The following is a 13,785-nucleotide window of genomic DNA, read 5'->3' on the forward strand; positions in this document are numbered from 1 at the left end:
CTACATTTCAGTTGACCACAGGGGGAAAAGAAATTCTTGTAACTACTAACTAACAACAGATCCACTACAATATAATAGAAGATTAGACTTGAAGCCAAGTTTTATACTAAGTGAGCTTGACACATTGTGGACAGTGTGCCACATTGAATTACCTTTTTGTGTACAAATCATAATTGCGAAGCTAGAAAAGCAGGAAAAGCTGGCTTCAAAGTGGCCATAAAAAAGATGAAACTTCAAGAACTTCGTTGCCATGTGAAAAGTGGCAAGTCACAGTTTGCAAATTAAGTAGTGGGTTTACACAACATTTTTTCAGAAGTATGGGGTGGGGGGAGAGGTGGAACAAATAAGTGAGAGCATGAAGGGAAAATCAAAATGTTGAAGGCACAAAATTGGTAATAGACCCCTCCCCACCCCCAACACCCTCAGGATACCGTGAACAATTAAAAATGATGCATTCTGCTTCATTGATGTTTCATAATTAACGGATCACTGTGCACAATAGGCAGGAACATTCATACACGATATACGTATTCTCAAACTCAATTGAAGTGGCAGAGGGAAAAAAAGCCTATTATATTCTGCTGTTCTCTGTCAACACACAGTCAGGCCAGGCAGCTAAAACACCAAGATTATAAAACTGTGGACAGTTGGTACAAACATTTTGCTCCATGAATTAAACATGATGCTCCAACCAGCCATTGAAATTGTACACTGAGTACAAAGTCAGCTTTCTCCTTTATTCCACAAAAAAAATCAGCAATGCTGGGAGCATAAAATGACAGCCAAGAACGTTTTTTTAATCGCCACTTTGAAAATGGAAGTCAGATATGCGAGAATTCCAGAAAGACTTAGAGCTACGGATTTAACTGAACGGTCATATAACTAATGGTTAGATAACTTTGAGATTTACATTTGATAGTCAGGCGATTCTGAATGCATACCAGGCTCACATTAACTTGATATCGCAGACACCGGTGAAAAGGACTATCAATGCACATTGCGCTACAAATTTCAGTCCACAGCAGCTGTTGACATCAGTCAGACAGCAATGTTTTGCTATTTCTTTGAGGATTGCCGATTTACCCAGGGGAATGTTAAGGACCAGAATCAGAAGATTTTGCTCCCCAGTGTCTGCCCGATATGCATCTCTTCATCAATATTTAAAAACGATCTGGTCATCACCACATTTCTGATTATGGGACCCTTAGTGGGCAGACTGATTGCTTGCTTTTCGACATTATAACAGTGATTATTACATTTCAAAAGAACTTCACTGGCTGCAATGTGTTTTGGGATAACCTGAGGTTGCAAAAGGTGCTGTACAAATGGTAATCTTTTTTCCCTTCTATGCTTTCTCTGCACTGGTCCCTCTACCAGTGTACTGAAATCCATAAGTTTTATTCCATCCATTAATTGCACACAATGCACAAGTCATTAATAAAAGGAATGTGCCAAGGTTATGAGATCATAGAACTCTTACAGGGCAGAATGAGGTCATTCGGCCCATCAAGCGTGCACCAAAACAATCCCACCCAGGCCCTATCCCCATAACAACACTTTGGCCTCCCACTAAGGGACAATTTAGCACAGCCAATTAAGCTAACTTGCACATCTTGGAGATGCTAAGATGATTACCAATGCAAATGCTAGTTACCCTAACAACACACATTACCCATTTAACCTTGCCAATTTTGAAGTAACTGGGCATGCCTTGAGACTGGCAAACAACTTTCAGTAATGCAAGCAATATCAATATCAGTGTTGTATCGTTAAGGACATTGCAGGTGGCAGAGACAATGATCGGAAGGCCCTGTTACCAAATCATGCAAGCTGTACACAATAGTCTAACAAGATTTATTTTACAACTGAGGCAAGAGTATGCAACTGCTAATTTAGTAAGATTGATTCATATACTTTACACTGATTACCATCCAGCCTGGGGAAGATTTGCAGTTATTTTGTTGCCTGCTTCATCCTGTTAAAGAGCCATGACAGATGATCTGTGGAGGCGGACAAGCAAGAGGATGCAGCTGCCAAAGGCGTTAATGATACCATCATCTACAATAACAGATTTACAGAGCACCACATCACCCTCACTCATAATGCACTGTAAATATATCTGTATGTATTCATTTACCCATACCTTCGTATTCTTGGAGGGAAAATAGAGCCAACGCTTCAAGTCAGGATGTCAGCTAGCGAAGAGTCATCCTGACTTGAAACATTGGCTCTATTCTCTCTCCACAGACGCTGTCAGACCTGCTGAGACTTTTCAGCATTTTCTGTTTTTGTTTCAGGTTCCAGCATCTGTAGTACTTTGCATTTATCTTATTCTTTTCAGTTTATTCCACAACTTTGCCATTTTTACAAATTGGTAAGATAATGTAACATGGCATAATCATATTCAAGACCACAGGAAATGATCAATCTTCTAATTGATCATTTGATTTTCTTTTTGCAAGTTTGCACATTTTCTAAAGATCCTCTTGGGTGGGTGTTGTTTATGGAATGGTATACAGTCAGGGAGTTCTTCATAGGCTCCTGTAGGTATGGATTGGAGTTGTAGGTTAATCTCTCACGGTTGGGTGTCCATTCTAGCCAACATATTATTGCACCCCACTTGATAAGTATCTGGATTAGAACAGAACTCGTACCTTGTGTTTCCTAGGCTACTTGCTAGTCTATTGATGAGTTAAAGTTACTATAATCTACCATAGCTGCTATAGTTTGATTTAATAATTAACTCTCAACTCTCCACATTGTCCAGCACTGTCTTCCAATGCTTTTTCATGTAATTGTGATTGAATCATGTGGTGAGGCGGACTGAGTATACAGTATGAGTACAAGTAAAACTTGGTTCATCGCCAATATCTTCCTTAACCAGCAGCAAAATCACAAAACAAGGCAGCGAAGAGATTGGCCTTGCCACTCTCCCCTGGGATGGGGGTCTTAGTGGCTGGACTTTCCCTTCTAGCCCTGGCAGATGTGAAAATCACCCTTGGCATGGTGATTTCAGATAGCTCTGCGATCAACATTTGCATTCCTGCCTATCAGGTGTGAAAATTCTCAAGTGGCCAGGTCACTTGAATCTCCATGCCCCTGGTCACCTGGTAGGTTTTTAAATCATGGCAGTATTCCATTCTGAGGCACAGATTTCTCCTTCTCCGTCAGAAGCTGCAGGTTTGAGCTGATCCCTTGGTCCTCTGACAGATATCAATTTCAGCTGGGGGTGGATTCCATTCTCCACATCCTTAATGTATTCACACAGTTTTGATTTGAAGTCTCTGAGATTTGCTAGCAAGCTAAAACCTTCACTATTACCTTGGAAACATTTGATTTCTATCAATTTCAAAATTCAGTGCTTTGAAAGAGGCTTCTATTGACAGCTTAACGTATTCCTCTTCAGGCTTTAATCAGCTGTGGTTATTTATATTTCCCTTCACGCTTGAATGCATCTCAAGTACCTCTATTGTTCTAGACTAATGTTCACAGAGATGCTAAGCCTGATTGACAGTTGTGGCTTCATCAAAAAGAATAAGTGTTCTGCAGAAGAGGACGTTAAACCACTGGTGGGCTGATGGGGAATTGTGTCTAAGGGGGAAAGCAAACTGAATGCAGGGTCTGGGAGGGGTGATATTATTTGTAAGTGGGGGGATGGAGAGAGAAGAGGAGGATGTCTCTCTTTGGTAAGGGCTTGGTGGTGCTCTCTCTCTTTTTGCCCCCCCAACCCCCAACTAAGGGAAACAATTTCACTTTTGCGGGGGAGGGGTTACTGCAAAGATCAGGTATCTTTTAGAATGATGTCCCAATCTCCCAGCAGCTGCACTGGCCAGCAAGATCCGTGAGATAACCTCAGTGGCATCTTTCAGGTGGTTAATCCCACCTGAGAGATTGCCATCTTTCCTATGCTAGGACACCCAGCTATCTCCCAGACATAGAATCATAAAATCCTACATTGCAGCACGAGGCCATTCAGCCCATTGAGTCTGCACCAACCACAATCCTATCCCAATAGCACCATGCTATGCTCCCTGATGTTAAGGAGCAATTTATCATGGCCAACCAGCTAACCCACGCATCTTTGGAGTGTGGGAGGAAACCCACACAGATATAGAGAGAACGTGCAAACTCCTCACAAACAATGACTCAAACCAGGAATTGAACCTGGGTCCCTGGCACTGAGGCAGCAATGTTAACCATTGTGCCACCGTGCCGCCCCATAAAATGTGGTGCAAAGTTAGGAACATTTCCTTCCACCTCTGTTAAATGGCTGCATTGGGTTGTCAAGTACAGATGTTGGAGACACCCTCTTCTCAACAAACATGTCACAGCATTAGGTGTAGAGACAGCATCCCTGTGTCCACCTCTATTTCCTATCCTTTACTCACAGGAAACTGAGATTTTCCTGAGACCAAGGATTAGGACTGTCAGCCCTGAGACCTTAAACAGGCAAAAATACAAGCTGGTGAAGAGAAAGAAAAAGTTCACGTATGCTTGGCATGTTCGACAGAAGTGCCTTTTCCCCTGTCGAAAGGAACGCGCCAGAAGCCTCGAGAGGTCTGATATTTTAAAAAGTAATTAAATTTTTGAAGTCTGTTTGTATAACTCTGACTAATAAACTCAATCTAATTCCGACAGGAAGCTTACTTATACGGGGCAGAGGAGGGATTAAATCAGACAGACCCATGAAGGCAGGCAGGAGTGAGATGTTCATTAATGGAGAGGGACATTGCCAGAGACCTAGGATCAAGTCATACCCAATCTCTCTTTAGACAACAGCGAGATGAATTGAAAATCTGGAGTGTAAGCAAACAGTAATGATGTAAAAGTTGAAATTTTATCTGCATCATAAACCTAAATATTTTGTTAATTTTAGAAAAAGATTAATTTATGTTAGTTACAGAAACTTTGTACCGTAGTCGGACTTGATAACATCTCCACCTAATAAAATAATAGGTAAAATATATGTAATGATCACCATTTAAACTCCAAAACATCTCCTTCACAGATAACTGTCTTTATAGACTGGACTTTCTCAATGTCACCAAGATTACTTCTACAATCATTGGTGAAAGTGAGCTTGCTGAAACTGGACCTCTGACCACTTGCGCAAACATACAAGTTTTTTTAAACCTTGCTTTTTTAAAAAATGTAACTGGAACTTGGGCTCTACATCGAGTAAGTCAGTTATGAATATTTTGATGCATAATCTCATAAAAGGGAGAGTATTCAGGTGGTGTGTTCTACACGCTAGAACTAAAAAAAAATCTCGATCGAAGCTCATGGAGAAGGATTGTTTCAGGAGGCTATGAACAAGAGACCTGTTCCATTGAAATTCGTGGGAGGTACAGGTTAAGATCATCTTAACTTGTCCATTTCCTAATAGAAAACCAGCTAAAGAACTTCGCCTTAAATCAGTTTACTAGTTGCTTATTTGTGATTTGGAGATTTAAGTACTGCTTTAACAGCACCTTCAACATCAACACTCACTTGACTGATCGAGCCATGAATTTTGAGTTTCCTTCACCTTATTAGTCTCGCCTGGTCTTTATGCCCAGGAATGTTCATGGGAAGAGTAGAAATGGCTAAATGCATGTCTGTATTCAATTTCAAAGGGAAATGCCACATCAATTATTGTAGTCCTGAGATCATGGGTACAATTTGCACAATGCTCAAAGTTTAAAGCTTATTTATTAGTATCACAAGTAGGCTTACATTAACACTCAATGATATTACTGTGAAAATCCCCTAGTCATCACACTCCGGCACCTATTTGGATACACAGAGAATTTAGCATGGTCAGTGCATCTAATGACCAATGCACCTAACAAGCATGTCTGTGGGAGGAAACCAGAGCGCCTGGAGGAAACCACAAAGGCATGGTGAGAATGTGCAAACTCCACACAGATAGTGACCAAGGGTACCAGGAATGAAACCCAGTTCTCTGAAGCAGCAGTGCTAACCACTGTGCCACCAAATGCAAACGCCTGAGGAAGATGGGTGAAATTAAGGAAAGCGCTCAAAAAAGACAAACCACGAATATAACGCCAAAAAAAAACAATAATTACACAGATGTAGGCAGATGAAAAAGAACTTTTCACTACTGCAATGTAGGAAAGATGAGTCGTGTTGCTGAATGGCAAGGACACACAAACAGCAGTGAAATAAATGATCAAATCACCTGCTTCATTTCCATGTTTGTTGTTACTTAGCCAAGACCAGAATTAGGGAAAGATGTTCATTTCCTATTCATGGAAGTTGTATGCAGTGTTGTGATTGCAATTAGTGACTGACAGGAGAAAATAAATGAAGATGGTAATATAATGACACTAATGCAGGGTAGAAGTGGAAAATTAGATGGCTCCTGCTGGAAAGGTCTGACAGATCCCCAGTGGATTTGTCAAGTTGGATTATTTGCCTTGCCCATTGAATTAAAAATTCAATGAATGAGGAAGAGTGCCATCTTGATGGCCTGTAGGGACAACCAGGAGATATTACAACAATTCAGTTTAAAATCTGAGGCACTTCGATATCAGCAATAATTCGAATTACAAAAAAAAACTCACCTTGAAGAATATTTACAGATGCAATTCGTTTAAGGCATGCAAGTCAGGGGAGCTGCAGCATTCGCTAAGCAGCAGCTCGGTGCAAGTGTTCATGAATACCCTCAATGTGAATTATAATCTGCTTTAACTAATTTGACAATCTATAGTCACTTCTACTATTCAGAAATCATATCAACCTCAATATTAAGATTAGAGCCAAATATTTAGCGACTACAAACTATAAATTTGAAGAAGTGTCATGTTGAGACATTACACAAACCTTTTCAGAGCTGGGATATCTACTTTTAATTATATTAAAAGTTGCTTGACACCCTGGATCAAAATTGTTTGATTATTCAAGAGTGAAAATAGGCTGGCAAATCATATCTACAGCCTTAAAATGATTGACAACAAATAGAAATAAAATTACTGAGTATCTTTACCTGAAGCCAAAATTCAATAAGTTGTAATTAAGCGACTAAATATACACAGGGACAGGGAAGGCGGTAGGCAAATGTCATGGTTTAAGGGAGAGTGGAAACGAAATGTCATTTAATTCTAACAGCATCTGTACCACCCAAAAAGATGCTCATTTCCCAATCTACTCTCTCCACCATCTGTAAAAGGAGAGGGTAGGGGGGCTTAATTTGGCATAACATTAATTTATCAGTGATACACCTGCTTGCGCTCTGGCCTGTGAATGAAAAATAGAAATTTGTTTAACTGCAATGAAGCTCATCGCCATCTAATTAGCATATCCACTGCATCAGAGAGAAGGCTGTTCCATCCCAGCACCCACACTGCCATTTCATTGTATGCCCCATCTGCCAAATGTTCCAGTCATAACGTGGGCATATATACATGGCTTTAACTAATAGCACAATGGGAGTCTTGGGGCTTCAGGCAATAAATGGAGTATTAATAACAGAGATGCCTAAGCCGCTAAGAGTGCATTCATAAGGATCAAAGAAATGCTCATTTTGAATAGTATTGTAAGATACTCTATATTTTACAACCTCAAAAAAGGTGAAAAACACAAGGTTACATACAGAGAAGTGGGCAATAAAACAACGGTGTGCGTAACCTAGAAAATTCCAGGTGCAGATTTAAAACCAGCACGGCATAAAATAGTTGAGATCTGCTGTTGTAACTGCACACTTAAACCTCACTGGTGGATTGCTCCAGAGTCTAACAATGTACATCAAATTCTATCGCTCCCAGTCATACTCATAGCAAAGTGCATTCCACTTTTAAGACATGAACAACTCCTCTTCAACCACCAGGATGCAGCCACAATCCACTTGTTCACTGGCTGAAGGACTGAGGAGTGATTTTTTCAGTAGCTAAAAAAGGGAAGGGTGGATGGTGCAGAGATAAGAGTGTGTAAATAAAAAATTGTGGCGACAAGGAAATATATATATGAAACAAAGACATTGATGTTAATTCTCCTCAATGGGCGGCAGGGGCTGGGTTAGTAGTAGGGCAGGGGATTGTGAAAATATTGGGATCCAATAATCCACTTGTCAGGAAGAGTTACGGACACAAATTAGGTCATTGTTCACATTTCTGTTTAACATTCAAAAGACCAGCAAGTTTATTCAATCCAATCAGGGAAGCCTTTGGCTTCCTCCCCACTCCTCAAATCTGGTCGCTTGTCTCACCCACCTACCAGCCCTTATAATTTGACAAATCCCCCTCTCCAAATGTGGTTCAGAGCAATCAGCTTCCACTGACAGGGCAAAACGGTGGCACAGCAGTAAGCATTGCTGTCTCACAATGCAAGGGAGCCTGGTTCAAGTCCCAACTTGTGTCACTGTGCAAAGTCCACACAGACATTCTCCCCATACCTGCGTGGGTTTCTTTCGGGTGCTCCGGTTTCCTCCCACAGTCTAAAGATGTGCAGGTTAGGTGGATTGGCCATGCTAAATTGCCCCTACGCATCATGGAGATAGCTAGGGCAAATGCATGGTATTATGGGGATAGGGCCAAGACGGAACTGTAATCGATGGGCCGAACGGTCTCCTTCTGCACTGTAGGATTCTATGAGTTGACTACTGTCGACTTTCTCCATGGGCCCCTGGCTGCAATTCCCTGTCACAATATTTGTGCTCACATCTGCCAGCCAGGCTACCACTATGATGAACTGGTGGGTGGGAGCCTGAAGATTATTTATATGAGGGCCTTGCCAATAAGATCAACAAGGGCTCCCTGTCCACAAGCCTGCCATTTTGCATACCAATCAACCATCGCTAATCAACTTTGAAATGTCTTGGTTTTCGATCTAGAATTCCCACTGCAAGAACAGAGGCAGATCAATAGTCGTGCAGCAAATGATCGATGTTTGCTATTGGATGCACAATAATATCTTGAAGTGACACACAGCTGAGCTTCCTGTCAGACTAAATAAATAGTTTTTTTTCTATTCATTCGTGGGACATGGGTTTCGCTGGCTGGTCAGCCTGTATTGCCCATCCCTTGTTGCCCGAGGGCAGTTGAGAGTCAACCACATTGCTATGGCTCTGGAGCAACAGGCCAGACCAGGTAAGAACGCCATATTTTCTTTCCTAAAGGACATTAGTGAACCAGATGGGTTTTTCCAACAATCAACAAAAGGTTTCATGGTCATCAATGGATTCTTAATTACACATTTTTTAACTGAATTCAAATTTCACCATCTGCCATGGTGGGATTCGAACTCTGATCTCCAAAACATTAGTTGAGTTTCTGCATTAATAGTTTAGTGATAATACCACTAGGCTATTGCCTCCCCGAGTATATTCAAACGTTCAAGGGAACAACCTCTTTTTGCTTTGCGGTTCATCAAAGTTTAATTTTTAAGTTCATGAAAAAGAGCTTTCTTTATCAAGCTAAACATCCAACCTTGAATAAATATTAATTAGAGCTTCGGTTCTTCCATCAAATTGGTGAGTTGTAGTAGAACTTTACATACCTTAATACATTGTTAGATTTTTATATTAGTCAACAAATTACTCAATGCTGGATTTAAATTATTCCTTCTGATCTTATTTAATAAGATGGCATTGCTAAATGAGTGTAACTACTGTGGCAAAAATGGATTTGAGTCATTGGAAGAAAATGTACATTGTGTACCAGGTCTCATCACCTCTGTACTGATTGAAGAAAGATGAGATACCAATGGATTTAGAAGCCAGCCTCATTTAGCCCATCAAACATTTGCTTCAGGCAGACAAATATCAGGTCAAGGGGGCCACTCAAAAAAAAATTTCTCTTTCAGGATATCCCCAAAAACCTGTCTGACACAACAACCCTGCCACATCAGCCATCACACTCTCTGAAATTTGACACCTGCCTGGTAATGGTAACAGCTTTGGGAAGTGGGTGAGCAGGCAGTTACTTGTCCAGGAGATAAGAGACATTACTGAAGAGGAATTCTTTTTGGTCTATAAAATAACAACTCTTGGTTACCCTGGGAAGTCTACTCTGGAAGAAAAATGCTTCAATAAAGGAACCAGAGACACTAGCCAGGTTGTCATGTTTGGTTGCATAAAACTCGCAGAGTTCAGCTCCATTCCTTTGGGGAAAGTGGACAATTCACTCGTGCAAGATGAACAATAATGCTGCTGTGAAAAGCCATTTTATTTGGAATAACCTCAAGTTGTGAAGTGTTCTATCCACAGATCTCAACTGCTGGGTGACAGCCTGCATAGTATTGACTTGGAAAACATGTTCAGCGTGCAAAGGCAATTTTAATTCAGGAACTAACAACAAAGTGAAATCATCTTGCAGTCTTATCGTGTTGAAAAATATTAGGGCACCTCTGCTATAAATGTAACTTCTCAGGACTTGTGTGGTTCCAATTCTCCTGTAATGTGAATTTAATCTAATTTTTAAACTCATCTGATTTTATAATAAACTGAAAATGAAGTAGCTAAACAGCTTAATGTGTGTAAACAGGAAGCACTCAGCCAGGAATCCCGTTCTCTGAGTGCAAACAAACACAAGCAAAATGGAAACAGACTTTAGAGCAACAACTCGTGACAATACCAAATTATCAAGATCCCACCACTGCCATTATAAGAACATAAGAAATAGGAGCAGGAGTAGGCCATCCAGTCCTTCGAGCCTGCCCCGCCATTCAATAAGATCATGGCTGATCTGTCGCTGCTCAGTTCCACTTTCCCGCTTTCTCCCCATAACCCTTAATCCCCTCTCTTATCAAAAACCCATCAACCCGCTTCTTAAAAATATTTAGCGAGGCAGCCTCCACCACTTCAATGGGCAGAGAATTCCAGAGATTCACCACCCTTTCAGTGAAGAAGTTCCTCCTCAACTCCGTTCTAAACCGCCCCCCTTTTATCTTGAGGCTGTGCCCCCTAGTCCTACTGTCTTTTTTGAGTGGGAAGAGTCTTTCCACCTCTATCCTATCCATCCCATTCATCATCTTATACGTCTCAATGAGATCTCCCCTCATTCTTCTAAACTTTAACGAGTACAAGCCCAGTTTATTCAGCCTCTCCTCGTAGCTCAACCCCCTCAACTCCGGTATCAGCCTAGTAAACCTCCTTATTATTATTATTATTTTACAGGCTTCAGTAGCAGCTGAGACAAAAATAGCATTAATTGATGATTTTTGTGATCACAGTTATTTTATTGTGCAATTGTAATAATGATTAATTCAGAAAATAGAAGGACAAAAAAGTACCAGGAAATTATGGCCTGGCTTAAATAATTGCACAAGTCATTTAAACCACAATCTCCAGGGACTTGGGTGCCATAAAATGACAAACACGTCTCCCAAAAAATCTGAGTCAGCATCTGCAAAAATGTATCGACTAACAAATGAATCTTGATTACATCAAGTTTACATTCAGGATTGAAACCACAGCTTTCTAAATCAGAGGCAAGAATCATACAGCCAAGCAGAGCTGACATTAGCACAGTACTGTGTGCAGTAAGCGAGAAACACCAAATCAGATGATCACAGTTTGATACAATAATGATGCGGGATTCAGGGTGCCACTTTTATGATGAGAACACTGCTAAAAAGAAAGCACTGCTAAAACAGAAGAACTAAATGCTGGTGGGACTCCATGGATGAATAAATACATAAGGGAACAGCTGAGGGTTGGGAAAGAGGCAGACATTAAGTACATAGCAGAGGGTGCGTAAGAGAGAACCTGATGCAATTAAGAGAGCAATCAAAAAATAATTAGTAAAGTCAAAGAGGAAATATGAAACCACATTTTCCACAAAAAAAATTGTAAAATATAAAGTCGTCTGTGATGGGAATAGGGCAGTTAAGGGACAGATAGGATAATACAACAGCTAACAACAAGAGATGTCAGAAATATTAATTATTATCCTTCAGTATTTACTGAGGAGATAGGTCAGGTAGACAATGAATGAGGAGATGATTAATGAGGTAAGTGTATTTAAAACGAAAAAGGGGACACTTTGAGTAAACCAACTATCTCAAATGAGGATACACTCTCTGATGTAGATGGATTTCATCCACAGACTTTAAAAGGATCTTGGGAAGAGATAGCAGAAGCATTACTACTTACTTTTAACAATTTGTTAGAAAACAGGGTAATGCCAGAGGACTGACAGATCGTTACAGTGATTCCAATATGATGATTCAAGAGCAGGTTTTTCCCTCTGCCAGACTTTTGAATGGACCTACCTTGCATTAAGTTGATCTTTCTCATCATCCTGGTTATGACTATAACATTACATTCCGCACTCTCTCCTTTCTTTCTCTGTACAGTATGCTTTGTCTGTGCAAGAAACAATACTTTTCACTGTATACTAATGTGCCAATAATAAATCAAACCAAAAAGGCAGGAGCAGAATGTGTCCAGGGAATGACAAATCAGTCATCTTAAAATTGGTGATAGAATAAATAGTTACCCAGAGTGGCAGAATGCAGCAAACCACACTCCACAAGAATCAGTGATGGGACAACTGCTGTTCCCAAATGACAGTGTCTTAGACTTTGGGATCATAAACACAAGTATAAATTTGCAGATGATACCAAATGGAGGGGGGCGGGGGGCAGTGGTAAAGGTGAAATAGTTAATACTGCAATATTGTGAAGGACTACAACTGCTTACAAGACATTAATAAACTTTCAAAAAAATGAAGATTTCTGAAAAAGAAACATGCTTTCTAAGCTTTATGTCTTGCACTCATCAGAACAGATAGCAAGATTGCCAACAGGGAAGGGAACAACAATGCATCCTGCATGAGAAGAGTGCTGATCAGTTGGCGAGTGGATTTTGATTGGCAGGGGTGTTGCCATGGCGAATACAGCAGGGAACAGTTAACTGACAAACTATTGTTCAAATTCAAACCTGTCAGGTCAATTGTGATTGAATCAGGGAATGCTGTTCTCAGAGCTTTTAATCAATTGAAAAAGGTGCAAAGCGTGGACATACTCCTTCTGTCTGCAAAAGCAGGGCTGTATGAGAGAATATAAGTGGCTTCTAGCACATGTAAGTGAGCCACACTGTGAAAGCCAATTTAAGATTATCAGTTGGTTCAGTGTAATTCTCAACACTATCAGGATTGTTTAACAAGTGTTGTGCAAATGCAGAATCACATCTAATATTGGGCACTGTGGGTGTTATTTTACCTTCTTGATTCTAAGTGCTGGGCGGACTTGAAACTGGGAGTGTTTCAGATCTGACCATTCTAAAAGGTGCCCCTATACACACTCTGCCTGCAAAAATATCAGAGTCCGATTCACTCTGCACAAGCCTGTGGGCAGGGCTTAACATGCCCAAAATCCTGCAGCTCCAATCAGCACCTCAAATTGTGCATGCACAAAAGAGAAATGATAGGCTGCTACTACCCTGCCTAACCAGCCTGATAATGCCTCCCCCTGGCTCCAGACATTGCCTCACCATCCCTGCGCACCCCCCCCCCCCCCAAACATTACAGACCCCCTTTTCCCTCACCCTTCCACCATCCAGACTGATCATGGGATCCTCCCCCCTTTCCCTCATTGATCTTAGGCAGTGACAGTGGACCCCTCCCCACTGATCTCAGGCAGAGTGACAGCAGAACCCCTCCTCCCCAACTGATCTCAGGCAGAGTGACAGCAGAACCCCTCCTCCCCAACTGATCTCAGGCAGCGTGACAGCAGACACCGCCCCCCCCCCCCCCCCCATTGATCTCAGGCAGAGTGACAGCAGACAGCGCCCCCCCCCCTCCCCACCTGATCTCAGGCAGAGTGACAGCAGACCCCCCCCCCCGC

At 41.2% G+C, this 13,785-nt stretch overlaps 1 protein-coding gene across 5 annotated transcripts in view; it reads right to left on the reverse strand.

The window, feature by feature from the left end:
• Positions 1–13,785, reverse strand: part of cdk14 (cyclin dependent kinase 14) — a 524,692-nt gene that overhangs the window by 289,291 nt on the left and 221,616 nt on the right. The window lies entirely within an intron of this gene.

This window comes from Carcharhinus amblyrhynchos, chromosome 2 (genome assembly GCF_965287045.1).
Source record: "Carcharhinus amblyrhynchos chromosome 2, sCarAmb.v2.hapA, whole genome shotgun sequence".
NCBI lineage: Eukaryota > Metazoa > Chordata > Chondrichthyes > Carcharhiniformes > Carcharhinidae > Carcharhinus > Carcharhinus amblyrhynchos.